Consider the following 14384-nt stretch of genomic DNA (forward strand, 5'->3'; position numbering starts at 1 on the left):
CTAGTAACTTCCAAGCATATAATACAGCATTGTTAACTATAACCACAATGCTGTGCGTTAGATCCCCAGAATTTAATCATCTCCTAACTGCAAGTTTCTACAATTTGGCTACCATTTCCCCCATTCCTCTATCCACCAGCCCCTAGTAACCACCATTTTACTCTCTGCTAATAGAAACTAATTTAGTTCAGCATGGCAACATGCCCAGCTGTAAATTCTAGCTTCATCGTCACACATGGAAAGGATGAACATGTGGCACAGTACTACTGGCCAATGAAATATAAAGTATAACATTGTAATAACTTTATATGGTGACAGATGGTAACTAGACTTACCAGTGGGGTCATTTTGAACCGCGTAAAAATACAGGATCACTTTGATGAGTACCTGAAACTAACAGGATAGTATATGTCAATTATACTTCAATCAAAAAACTAATAAAAACTAAAGTTGCCCATCTCCAGTCAATGCATACATACGTACATACATAAAGTGACAATTTCTGGAAAGTGTTTGCTTTCCTGATTTAGACACCTCCTCTTCTTCATTGCCCTTTCTTCTTTCCTCCTACCTCCATCGCCAACAAAAGGCTTCTAGAAGCAGCAGCCGTCTTGCAACCGACTATAGACGAAAGCCATGTGCTAAGGATGGCAGGGTGGAAAGAAACTTGGTCCTTGATGGCCCTGGTGACAGTCTGAATGGTCTACCTCCAAAATTTTCTGTTACATGAGTGAATAAAGCACCATATTTTAAATCACCAACAGTATGGTTTTGCTGCCAAATGAGTTCATAGCTGGTAGAGCAGGTATTGATTCTAGTCTAACACTAAAATAGTAGAATGAGATATAAGGCACACATTCCCTTTTGTTCTCAATCAGATTTAATCTGTTGTGAGTGTCCACCTACTTGGTTGGTGGGAAATTCATCCTCAGTCATTTTTGTGATTCCTGTCCTGTGTTCTCAAGAACGCCAGACTTATGAGGTACTTACACACACACACACACACACACACACACACACACGCACACACACACACACAAAACCAGGGAAAATGCCACATCTTCAGTCCACAGTGGCTGTATTCACGGAACATTTATTTACCTATTTTCCAGGAACCGTGTGAAGAAAGAGAATACACAATGAAAATGCCTGTAGCTATGAATGTGCTGTTTGGCCCTCAGCTCCAAGCAGACGGGGACATGTACCATGTCCAAGATTTGCCTATGAGATTTTTAGCCCCTGGTCTCCTGACCAAGACACAGAGTCCTGGGTTCAGGCGTCCTTCAGTCTACCATCAAGGCACTACCTGATCTCCCCTACTGGGCGAAATGTGTGAAACCCTATCCCTATATTTGATCTTAGGACTCTAAACCTTCTTAGGGTCCAAAAGCTTCTGCTCTGTCCAATTTGAACATTCCCCTCTGCAGAAGGGACCTAACTTAATTTTCACGATAATAGCAAACACTTTTGTGCTCTCCTGGTCATACAGATGAGGAAACTGAGGCGCCAAGGCTAAAGCCACCCAGCTAATAAGTAGCAGAGGCAGAATTTGGATGCAGAGAGCCTCATTTTCATCCCTGCCCCTAACGATGTATTGTGCTACTCTCTGCTTATCACACAAAGGCTTCTCACTTCTGGTTACGCTTACCTCACTTCTCTTCTGGGTAAACATGTCCCAACTGTTAGAAACACAATGCTGATCTTCTTTTCCTGGGTGTGATGAGGGAAGAGGTATTAACTCTCAATACTTTTCTTAATAACTCACTCTGTAATATAGCCAATGAAAAACAATATGTTGCTTTAAAACTGCATTAATTGAAGCTCCTTGTGTCTTAGTGTTTTCATAAGTTGGAGATAGTCATTCAGCTACAACTTTGCTTCTGTATTTTACCTCATTACAATTCAGTGATAGGGTAAAGAAGGATTGTCCAAGAAGGTGTTGGAAATCTTCAAGAAAAAAAAATGATATTATAACTAGAAAATTGATACAACAGCAGGTACCATACTGGTAAAATGAATTTTTGCTTTGGTATCCCTAGATGCTCCCTATTCAGTTCTTACTAAAATGTATTTCAGTCTAGAAGAAAATAGGGACCCTGACAACTGTTATTAATGCTCGTTGCCTTTTAATTGAAGCACACTCTTGGAAAATGTCGTATGTATCCGGGGAAATTTAATGCATTCAGCGTAAGAATAAATCTCTTTTTTGAGTGAGTTACATCCAGGGATTTTTTTTTTTCACTTTTCAGTCATTCCACAATCTCTCTGGTTTATCAACTCCTTTTTCTTTGCTAAGCGGTGATGGTAATGCATACATTTGCCTTTTCCAGTAAATCATCCTTTTATAATTTGGCTTTCTTTCAATCTCAGATTCCCATCAGAAGGGTTTTACCTCGAGGCATATTGCAACCAATTTCCCTCGTAATTAATGCCATATCTGCCTCAGAGTCCATTTCAACTCCCAAATGAAAATTGATGAGGCAGCCAACCACGATAATCAGATCACATACCGCTGATTAAACTATCAGTCTAGTTTCCAGACTATCACCTTATAGTGCTGCATCATAGCCAGAGGGGGAGTTTTCTGGTCTTTTGCAATGTATATTGCTCATAGTAAGTGTCCATAAATTGCCATTAGCAGACGAAGAGAGGGATTTTATATGACCCCTATCAAATTCTACCAGAAAGACTAATGATCAAAGAGGTTTGTGTTACAGGGACTGAGACGCCATGGCATATGAAAAAAAAAAAAAAAGCTGTCTAGACTTGATAAAACGAGCCACAGACTGGGACAAAAATCTCCTGGAAAAGAAAAACTACTCGCGTAGGTGTTTTCTCTCATCCAGGTGGAATGTGGATGGTTGAGCTGCATTATTGCCCAGGGAACATGGTGACAAAATCTTCCATCCCAGCCTTCAACTCCAGACCTCAGGGTGGGAGTGGGATTAGAGGTTGGTGTTTGAGATGACTCTTCACCAAATGGTCAGAGCAAGATTAACTCATTCTCTCGTTCATTCGATTCATATATTCACTCGCTCACTCAGTGTTTTTCAGGCGTCAGGAGAAGCACGGGGTCACGTAATGAAAAAGATACTGGGTCTGTTCTGGTGGAGCTGATACACTACGGGTGGGTGAAGGGGGACAAGTATGTAACCAGACCGTTCAATGCAGAAGGGTTAAATGCTAAAGGGGAAGTAAGCATGAAGTACTAGTCAAGTATACAGCTATGTGTGTGTGAGAAGTTCCTGGAAGGGAGCCCTAGAGCCCTCCGTAGATGGGGATAGTTACGGATTGTTAGCCGGGTAAAGAATAGGGGCAGGGCAGGGCATTCAAGGTAGTGGAAACAATTAGAGTCAAGTGTGGGATGGACGGAGAGTATGACTTGTTTGGTTGCTTTGAAAAGCTAACCACAGCTGGAACAAAGGTATGAGAAGGGTTTTGTGGAGAAAAGAAGACTAGAGGAAGGCTGGCAGATGTTCTGCCGTGAAAAATTCCATTGACTATCACAGGGAGCAGGGTGGATATTGGAGCAGTTATGAAAACATATGTATGTGAATATACATGCATAAATTTACCTATAAATGCATTACTTATTTAATCAGTAGAGTATGGTTTTTGTTTGGGTACCACTTTGAAATGTTTTTAAGCAAGTCATTTAAAAAAAATTCAGGACCACTGTAGATAGGAACCCTACCCCTAAGAGACTCTTTGACACTCTCAAGCAGATACTTTATGTCCCAATTTGAATGACCTGACTCCGGTTTATCTCACTAATATCCATAGCTACTCCCAAAGTAATGTCCAGTGTCTTCTGAGATAAGAAATTCCAGAGCTTTTTCCTATTATAGAACAACCTGCATCGGTGGGGACCTAAATCACATTGACTTACTGAATTAAAAAGGTTGACCTGTCCACTTTTCAAAGGCTCAGCTACCCTGTGCAATTTTCTGGCTGCCTGTGACCACTGAGTAGCACAGTGTATAGAAGGCTGTCATGGCAGTCAAGGGGAGGGAACCATGTGGCCTGCTTGGCAGGTGTCCTCTACAGCATCAGAGGACACTCAAATAAGGACCCAGGTTCAAAAAAATAAGTTGACAACAAAAATACACAGTGAACAAATGGCTTAGTCCTATTGGCTATGCTTGCACTTTTTTTAAAAAAAAAGCTGATTTGTTCTTATAATTTATTTTAGGCAACAGACATCTTGTCTCAAAAATGATAAGCTAATTTGATAGCTGTTATAATTCTGAAAACAAACTGATGATGATGTTGATGACGATGATGGTAGGAGTTATTCGTACAGTAACATGCCCAAGACAAATCCCAGGGGAGCAACAGAAACAAAATCAAATGGAGAGATTTGTCTTTGCCCAAGTTCCTCTGAACTGGAAATTTCTAAAGGTGTTTTGTGTGGCACACTGCACTGTTTGCAATTTTTAGCTTTTAAACTTCAGGCACATCAAAGTGTTGGGAGAGATTCAAAGAAAGATAATAAAATTCTTCTGAGGCTGCCTTACAGAACTGGGCTAACTGCCTGAGAGAACAGTGCTGTTGAATCAGCCCTTGCTGAGGAAGCTGCCACACTGGGCCGCTGAGACCCCTCCATCTCATCCAAAGGACAAGGGCTTAGACCATTATTCATTGCCTGGCCAGCCTTGGGGTGGCTTGCACACCTTAGAAGAACAAGGGCAGCAGGCGTTCAGAGCATGGGGCCGTGCTGTGTGGTTTCCTCAGAGAGGGTTAACCGTATGTTTGCCGTGGAGTTCTCCGCTTCCTTCCTTCCTATTTGGCCCTCAAACAGTAATAAGGGGGAAGTCTTAGGATCTAGTTCCTGATCCGAGAATAGATACATGAATGCCGTGGTTGCTTCAGAGCAATGTGCACCTGCCCAGACACACTGGATTCCAGACCCCCTGCCATTAGTTTTACATTGTAAAGAAGTTTCCTTAGTTCCGTTCTTGAGAGCAAGTCTCAGTACAGGATGGGGGTAAAGGCCCTGACACTAGGTTTGGCCCTTCACACAGATAAAGTGAAAGTGAAGGAGAGGCAGATGTGAAGGGAACCTACGTTCACCGAGTTTCCACTATGTGCCAGGCACTGAGCTAAAAGTCCTGTGCATATTCTTTAATTCAGTCCTCACTGGTGTCCCATGCCTTGCCCTTTAGTAACCTTTTGCTGTCTCATACCATGAAGGTGATATGCTTAAGGCCACCCAGAGAATAAATGGTGGGGCTTAGGTCACACCTGAATCTATCTGGCTCCTAAGCCCGTGCTGTTTGCATTATGCCACATTTCTTTCCAAGGACATAGACTATAGGGGTGAGGACTCTTATGGGAACAAACAAAAAAGACGTATCTGTGCTCTATATACAAAAAAGAAGTACTAAACCTTCTCTGATGGCCCCTGATTTACTTGCTTATTTTTAAACAGAGAATAATGACCAGAAAAATGAGCAAACAGAAACTTCTATGTTTTCTACTTCATGCCTATTTTTCTTAAATAATCTCAGTTACTAGGAAAGGATCTATTTAAAAATCTTATTCTAGCTAGTTTGTGACCCAGGACAGATTGTGAAGAAGTTTCTGGATTTCCCATGTTTCTACATTTTGTTCATTAGATCATATGGATATTTTATAATTTTGTGATTGTCAACTCTTAATAAAAATGAACTTGTCATCTAAAGAAGCTCTTCAATGTACCCCAAAATAGATTTCAGGGACCAACTGTCAGTCTCAGTAAATCCCTGCCTTCTTCCATTTTTAACAGGGAACCAAAGGAACTTACAGTGAATTTGTTCAAACATGAGTAAGATCCATTGACTCAATATTCCCATCAGGAATCACAGATACTTCAGTTGCCCATGTTAGTTTCCTACATCTCTTCATACTGCACCACCTAAAAAATTTAGGATTGGAGCACATAGAGATAGAGGCAAAGGACAGAGGATGTCAAGTCCCTCAAGTACTTGGGTTAGGATTCTTTCTTAACCCCTTCCAATGATCCCCTATGCAGAGAAATGCCATAGCAGAGATAAACTGGGGAGTTTCTCCATGGATTACACAGCCACAGTTACATACATATCAGCGTCTCTGAACCAACCAGAACAATGGCAAACTAGGAAGTAAAAGGAGGTAAGAGATAACGACACAAAGACTGAATAATAAAGTGGATGAGTCAGTTAGCCACGCAGAAGAAAAGAGTACAGTCGTAGGCTGGCAAAGGTTATAATTATCAAGCTCTGTGAATGTCAAGTACTGGGAGAGCAGAGCTAGGGGAGAGAATGGCAGAGGGCAAGGTTAAGGTGGGAGTGACATGGACAAGGGAAAGGGAAATGAGGCCAACTAATTAGGGATGAATCACAAGAAGCAGAATCTGACAACAGAGAGCAGAGATCAGGAGGAGCAAGACTGCAGCAAAATAAGAAAAAGAATGAATTGTATGTGAACGTTGAGTTCGGGCGAAAAGCAGAGTTATAAATCCCCATGGCTCCTGAGTTGGCATCACTGGATTATAGCAAGGAGTCTATGTAACTGATGCTTAGAATGATCAGGCTGGGCCATCGAGAACATTTTAAAATAGGAGTGTCTTATGGACGACTGCAGAGACGTATAATACATTTTGGAGGGATTTTAATGTAGTTGGATTTCAGTTTTATCAGTAAATGTGTAAACATTTAGCTATTTGGAAGTATAACAGTTCCCAACCATCCTGGGTAAACTAAAGCCTAGCCAAAGAGATCACTTGCCACATTTCCGAAGGCACAGAAATGGAAAGGAAATGGAGTCCTGTTGCTAGATCCTCGGGTGCCTGGGGGAAGAGTGGAGGCGGCGTGGAATTGCAAGGCTTGGGAAACCTCTTAGGGAGCGTGCCAGGCTGCTTTAGCAATAGCATAGCAGCAGGGCGCTACAGGAACTTGCACTGGGAAGAGGCTTGGCAGTGGAGTAAGGCAACTTAGGCACTTATCTCTGATGCAGAATCCGAGGCAGCACCAAAAACCTCTGGTAATCAAGATAATATTCTGACGGATTGTTTTTACAGATCGAAATTAGTGCAAAAACAATCCATGACGAACAAACCGTCAAACTTTGAAACAAAGACAGAATCAGCAGGGACACTGAAAACATCCGGGAGAGGCTGGATGAACTGGAGAGATGCTTAGGAGGAAGGACAGGTGGTTGATGCAGTGTGCTGAAAGAGCGAGACAGGGGAGTCAGGGACAGAGCCCAGCTTTATGACTCATGTGGCATGTCAGTCCCCGACTTAGGGGATTCAGAGAAGGAGGGCATTTGGGGGAGGATGATGGTAAGTTCCGCTAGGGCTTTGTCACATGTGAGGTGACATGAGCTATCAAATGGAGGAAGTTCAGCCAATTCCTGGAAATATAGCTGGTACTTGGCAGAGAAATCTGAGCTGGCTATAGAGAGAGAGGCTCACATGTAGATGCTACTAGACGCCAGTGTATAGGTGAACCTGCCCAGGGAGCAGGTATACAGACAGAAGAAACAGATGAATGCACTGAATGTAATAATAAACAGCAATAGTAAGTAACATTTATTGAGCTTTACTATGTGCTTACCACTCTGCTGAGTTGTTTACAAGCAATATCTAATCAAATCCTCACAAGGACTCTAAAAGATCTATGCTATTATTCTTCTCATTTTACTGATGAGGAAATGGATGTTTAGAGAGGTTAAGTAAGCCAGGATTTGAGCTCGGCAAGCAAATGGCCGAGCCAAGATTTAAACTCAGGAGGTCTGAAGGAAAGAGGGGGGGCAACCTGAAGAGAAGAGCAAGGGCCAGGATTTGAATGCTGGCTTTGTGGTTTACGGGCTGTGTGATCCCGGCCAGCGCTCATCCTCCTGCTGTCTCTGTTTCTTCGTCTGTAAAACGGGGATAGCAAAGGCTACCTCCTAGGGTTAATAGGAAAATGAGAGAGGGCATATTAAGTGTCTGGGTGCACAGCACGAGCTAGCTAACTAGGGCAATCATGAGGAACACACGAGGGTCATGGCAAACATTTAAGGGGCCTTAGAGAAGAGGAGATAGAGGAAAATATAATGGAGAGGGAGAAGCAGAGCCGGGAGAGAAGCAGTCCAAGGGAGGGAGCATATCAGTGTTTGGTTTGCCAGCCATTGATGCCCTTAGCAGAAGCGGTAAGTTGAGTGAGGTGGTTGGGGGCGGGGGGGGGGTGCTCATTAAGTGATGCTGAGGAAGGAGAGCAAATGAATGTGGACAGTCCTTCCTGAAAGTGTGGCCCTGAAGGGAAGGGAAAGGCGAGATGTTGCTTGAGGAAGACACAGTGGTCAGGAAGAGTACTCTCCCACCCCCTATACATCTGAGGATGGGGGAGAAATTGGACCTTTTTCCTTCCTGAGAGGAGAAGTCATGGAAAGTGAGAGAAAACATCAGGCCTAAAAATAGTGATGACTTTCTACTTAAACTTAACAGTAGTTGAACGTATTCAAAAGTGCTTTTATAGCCAATGTGATATGGAGTCTTTAGAGCAATCCTGTGGAGTAGATAAGGTGGTTAGATTCCCCGATTTATAGATGTTGAAATGAAGACTCAAAAGATAAGAGATAAAGGGTTGTCAATGTGAGAAGATTAAGAGACTCCCTCCTCACCCCAGCTGGTGTGCAGAATGGAGGTAAGGGGCTGATTCTCTAGCATAGCCATGAGAGGGGCCATGTTCCAACAGAGGGCTACTAGCAGGAGGGGTATGCTCCCCGGAGGCAAAAATGCACGGGAGGAAGTGAGTGAGACACAAGAGACCCATGGCTAGCCCCCACACAAAGTCTAAACCATGAGAGAGAGATCTGAAAAAGACTGTAAAGTTTAACTTTGCATTAAGAATATACTAAGATCCTTTTGGAATTGTCTTAAGACATTGAGAAAAGATTGGAATTGTTTGCAGTGGATTTTTTCTCTGGAGCCCTGGGCACATGGGGCATGGCAATATTTTCTTTTGTGCAAAAGAAGAAAGAACAAAGGAAGAAAGAAGAGGAAGTAAGTGGAAAGATAAGGGTTTTAGGAAAGGTTGAGGTTTCAGAGAAAGACAGAATTTAGAGAAAGTGGTTGAAAATGAATAAAGCTGGGCCGAGGTCATATTCTGGGAAAGAAAATCTACACTGCATTTGAAAGAAAAACAAGACCTGGAGAGAAGCTGGGGGGAATGGGATATTGGTCTGGGTGCTAGTGACAAACTAAAAGTGGTATGACACAGGTGTGCTGTTTCGAAGGGACACATGCACCCCCATGTTTATAGCAGCACTATCAACAATAGCCAAAGTTTGGGAAGAGCCCAAATGTCCATTGAGGGATGAATGCATAAAGAAGATGTGGTATATATATACAATGGAGTATTACTCAGTAATCAAAAAGAATGAAATCTTGCCATTTGCAGCAACATGGATGGAACTTGCCATTTGCAGCTAAGTGAAATTAGTCAGAGAAAGACAAAAATCCTATGACTTCATTCATATGAGGACGTTAAGAAACGAAACAGATGAACACAAGGGAAGGGAAGCAAAAATAATATAAAGACAGGGAGGGGGACAAAACAGAAGAGACTCATAAATATGGAGAACAAACTGAGGGTTATGGGAGGGGGTGTGGGAGGGGGGATGGGCTAAATGGGTAAGCAGTATTAAGGAATCTACTCCTGAAATAATTGTTGCACTCTATGCTAACTAATTTGGATGTAAATTTTAAAAAATTTAAAAAAAAAGTGGTATGACCAAGTTGAAAGGTTTATTTCTCTCATATGGAAGTCTGGGTTTGAAGGCAGTCTAGGAGGCTAGCGGTGCTCTATGAGTTTGAAAAGGGGGCCCAGGTTCCTTATGTCTTGTTGCTTCCACAGGTGCTGTCCTTATCTGTATGACCAAAGTTGGCCCTCTACATCCATATTTCAACCCAGTGGAGGGGGGAAAGGGGAAGCGAGAGCTCTGAGTTTTCTTTGAAGAACAAAAGCTCTGAATTGTGCACACCACTCTATTTACATTCCGTTCATCAGAGCGTTGTCAGATGGCCATATGTAGCCGCACGGGAGGTTGGGCAATGTGGTCTCTAGGTGGGCAGTCCTGTGTCCAGCCCGAACTCAGGGGAGCATGTTACCGAAGGAAAGAAGAGAGGACTGTAAACTGAGAACAATTTGTCTCTGCGCTCACAGTCAGACACCATAGTTAGATAATCGGAAGATTCCAGTAAGTAAGCTTGAGTAGGTTATGCAGAGTGTGAGTGCTAATCTGAGTTTGGATTGTGGGAGTGAGGTGTGTCGGTTTTGGGGAGAAGTAAGACAGTAGTAAAGTGTGGAAGGATGATGTGTGTTTTGGGCGTGACTGAGGTTGTACTAAGCGGGACACACTCCTAGGTCCATGACTCTCGTTTATAAATATGCCTCTAGTTTAGGAGTCGGCAAACGTTTTCTGTAAAGGGACCAAGTAGTCAATATTTTAGCCTTTGTGGGCCATACGGTCTTTGTCAAATCTATTCAGCTCGGCTGTTGGAGCATGAAAGCAGCCTAAACAATATAAGCAAACAGGTTGTTTCCCGGTAAAGTGTTATTTATAAAAACAGGCTGTGGGCCAGATTTGACCTGTGGCCATAGTTTGCCAACCTCTAGTCTATTGCTCTGAAAGTACAGTCCTCTGAACCTACAGTATAACCCTATCAAGAATAACAATTTCATCTACATTCACTAATACATTTATTTAACTGGGTGTGTTCCATGCTAGGCTCTGGGATATGAAAGAATGAGACACAGTGCCTGAACACATAGGCAAATTATTGCCTAAAGAAATATACACGGAAATAATTGCAAAACACCATGGTAACTTCTTTCTTCCTTCCTTCCTTTTGTTTTTCTTTTTAAATGAAGTATAATTAACATAGAGTGTTCATTAGTTTCAGGTATATAGTATAATGATTCAACAACTCTATACATTATCCAGTGCTCATCAAGAGGAATGATCCCCTTTATTTCACTCCTCTGCACACCCACTTCTCCTCTGGCAACTACCAATTTGTTCTCTGTCTTTTTAAGAGTCTGTTTTTATTTGTCTCTTTTTTTTCTTTGTACATTTGTTTTGCTTCTTAAATTCCACGTATGAGTGAAATCACACACCGGTAATTTCTATAATAGATGCGTGGGTCAGAATCAGTAGGAACACGAGGGAAGGCATGCCAAAGTTTGCCTGGAGGTCAGAAAAGCCTTCTCAAAGGCAAGGCCCAAGCTGGAGCCGGAGCGGGAAGGGAAGAATCCCTGCCTCACCCAACAGAGAAGGGAATTTCAGAGCGCGTGCGTTGTGTGTGCGAGCGTGCATATGCGTGGGGGTGGGGGGTGGACAGTATGTGGACAAAAATGGAAAATGAGAGAGTCTGGCATGTTTGCAGCACTCCCAACATTTGAGGAACAGAGAGATAAATGCTTAGAAGTCAGGTTATAAAAGGCCATTTATAAGTTGTTCCAAGGAATTTCATTTTATGTTGTAGGTCATGGGGAGCCATCGAGACTGCAAATGAGCTGGGCAGTGACAGTAGCAGATCTGTTAGAGAGCTCCCTCCTGCAGGAGCATGTGCCACGGAGGGGCGGGGCGAGACAAGAGCAAGGAAAACCAGTAACTGTTTATCAATGATAAACAGTTTATCAATGATAAACAGTGATATGTTTGGGGGAGGGGAAGGAGGGCCTGAAATGAGTTGCCAGGGGTGGGAAGAGAAGGAAATAATGGACTCAAGAGACTTCTGATATGAATTATTGGCTTACTGGAAGCAAATTGTGTAGGGAGAAGGAAGAATTCGGTATGACACCCAAGATTCTGACTTGGGTAACCAAGTACATGGTAACACTTATCAAGACAGTAGGGATTACAGAAGGACTGGGTTTGGGGGGGATTTGATATGCTTCTGGTATGGATTTGACATGGCTGGGAAAATCCAGGTGGAGTCTACTGTGCAAATGGGTGTTTATGTCTGTTCCTTGGGAGAGCGTCTGGACCAGAACTACAGATGTAATCAATTAGGATGCCTCAGTTTTAGGGGGTAATTACACTCCGTTACCTTCTGGAAAACACCATTGCAAGGCCAAAATGGACAAATGTAGACGTCAGGGGGAATTCAAAATGTGGGTACAAGACATAAAATCAAACCAGAATCTGCCTGTACTCACAGTAGACTTCAGACTCTGCACTGAAATTCCCTATGACCAATACAAAGAATGAGGCCATTGCTTAAGTCACGGTATCTATAGGACAGTCAACTGTTTAGTGGGAGCCAGTTGGTCGTGGTACTGAAATTTAAGTTTCCCAGGTGATATGGTGAGCAACTTCTTCAACAGCATCTTTTTATTTATATAAAAAATAAAATCACTTCACTGGGTTCTTTCTTCTCCGGCTCTCAAAGGGTTACATTAAAGCAAAGTTGTACAAGAAAGTTGTTGTTCTCAACTCACCTGTCATCTTCATAAAGTCCCTAGATCAGGAACTCTCTGAGGGTTGTGCTGGAGAGAGTTCTGAACCAGGAGGAACCTATATGACATTGTCGTTGCTAGGGTGGGCAACACCAAGTAAATGAGGGCCTTACAGCCTGTTGTCTTAAAAAAAGACAGATTTCTTCTCTTATTTCAGTGGATTTTGTTTAATTATCCTTTTATATACATTTAAGAGATTTCTCCAAAGGAGGTCAACATTTTAGTGCAGGTATTTTTAAGGTCACTAGGTTTAGGCCAAAAAAGCTTTCTTCTGTTCAGGATGTTACAAATAGGTCAGCAGAAGGCTGTCACCATGAGCCATTAGGGGAACATGGGAACGACTTGTACTGGACTGTTATTATCCAGGAGTCTTTTGCGCCTCTAAAAAAGGTCAGCTGAGTAAACGTGGAGTCTGAAATAGAAGAGGAGCAGATTATCTAAATTAGGACATATGTTTGTCAGTTTTCTTCTCAAAAGAGTATCTTTCAGCAGCATGCTTCATCATCTTGACTATCCAGGTTTTAGTCTTTACATTTAAGAATCAGATCCCTGGGGCGCCTGGGTGGCTCAGTCGGTTAAGCGTCCGACTTCGGCTCAGGTCACCATCTCGCGGTATGTGAGTTCGAGCCCCGCATCGGACTCTGTGCTGACTGCTCAGAGCCTGGAGCCTGTTTCAGATTCTGTGTCTCCCTCTCTGTCTGACCCTCCCCCGTTCATGCTCTGTCTCTCTCTGTCTCAAAAATAAATAAACGTTAAAAAAAAATTTAAAAGAATCAGATCCCTTACGTACACTGTGAGAACATCCTTAGCGCACTGCGGTGATCTACATTTATTTATAATTATCCTTCAAACTTTTATGACTGGGAGATGCTGGGAATTGAGTTGGTGGAAGGAACAAAGGAGTTAGAGGGATATGTGCAGAAAATGATGCCGAGAGAGAGAGGCACATAGACATAACAGAGATTTATTCCACTCACTCCTGGCTTATCTTCCCAGGATCTTTCCTCATAAACTTTTTGTTTCAACTTATGTAAAAAATTCTAAACATAAATGAATAGGTAGTATTACAAGTTGTTATGAGCAAACACTTAAATAACCACCACGTAGACCAAGTAATAAGAAGATATTGACAGAATTCCAGAAGCATCCCCTATTACCCACATGGCCCTGTCTGTCACCAAGTCTTCCATCCCATAGTAGTCATGCCCATCAATGTTATGGTAGTCACTATGCATCCCTAAAATACTAGCTTTTGATATAAATAGAATCATAACACATAAATATTTTTGCCTGGCTTCTTTCACTCAATGTTATGTTTTTATAATTCACCCATGGTGGTGTGTGTTATAATTCACTCATTTCCTTTCTTTTTTTAAAAAAATTTTAGTGTTTATTTATTATTGACAGAGAGAGAGAGAGAGAGAGAGAGAGAGAGAATAAGTGGGGGAGGGGCAGAGAGAGAGGGAGACACAGAATCAGAAGCAGGCTCCAGGCTCTGAGCTGTCAGCACAGAGCCCAACACAGGGCTCAAACTCGCAGACAGTGAGATCATGACCTGAGCCAAAGTCGGAGGCTCAACTGACTGAGCCACCCAGGTGCCCCATATAATTGACTCATTTTCATTGCTGTGGAATAGTCTACTGTCCGAATTAACCCCAATTGCTTATCTATTTTATTATTGATGGAATTTGGATTTTTTCCAGTTTGGAGCTCTCCCCACCCCTCCACTCCCAATTTATCCAATCACTCTTACTGCTCTTCTCTTGTCGTATATATTCCAAAATATACCAGGATTGGAAATTGGAGATGATGAGACTTTACCTGCTGATAGCCATTATAATCTTTGTCTGGAAAATTATCTTCAAAAACCCATTTGACCACACTTACCCTTTGATTAAGTGAGCTATTTAAAGGTGC

At 42.4% G+C, this 14384-nt stretch overlaps 1 long non-coding RNA gene across 2 annotated transcripts in view; it reads left to right on the forward strand.

Annotated features, from left to right (window-relative positions):
* LOC128314162 (uncharacterized) overlaps positions 1–14384 on the forward strand; it is a 90876-nt gene that overhangs the window by 55640 nt on the left and 20852 nt on the right. The gene's annotated exons all lie outside the window — the stretch shown is intronic.

Source organism: Acinonyx jubatus, chromosome A1 (genome assembly GCF_027475565.1).
Source record: "Acinonyx jubatus isolate Ajub_Pintada_27869175 chromosome A1, VMU_Ajub_asm_v1.0, whole genome shotgun sequence".
Lineage (NCBI taxonomy): Eukaryota > Metazoa > Chordata > Mammalia > Carnivora > Felidae > Acinonyx > Acinonyx jubatus.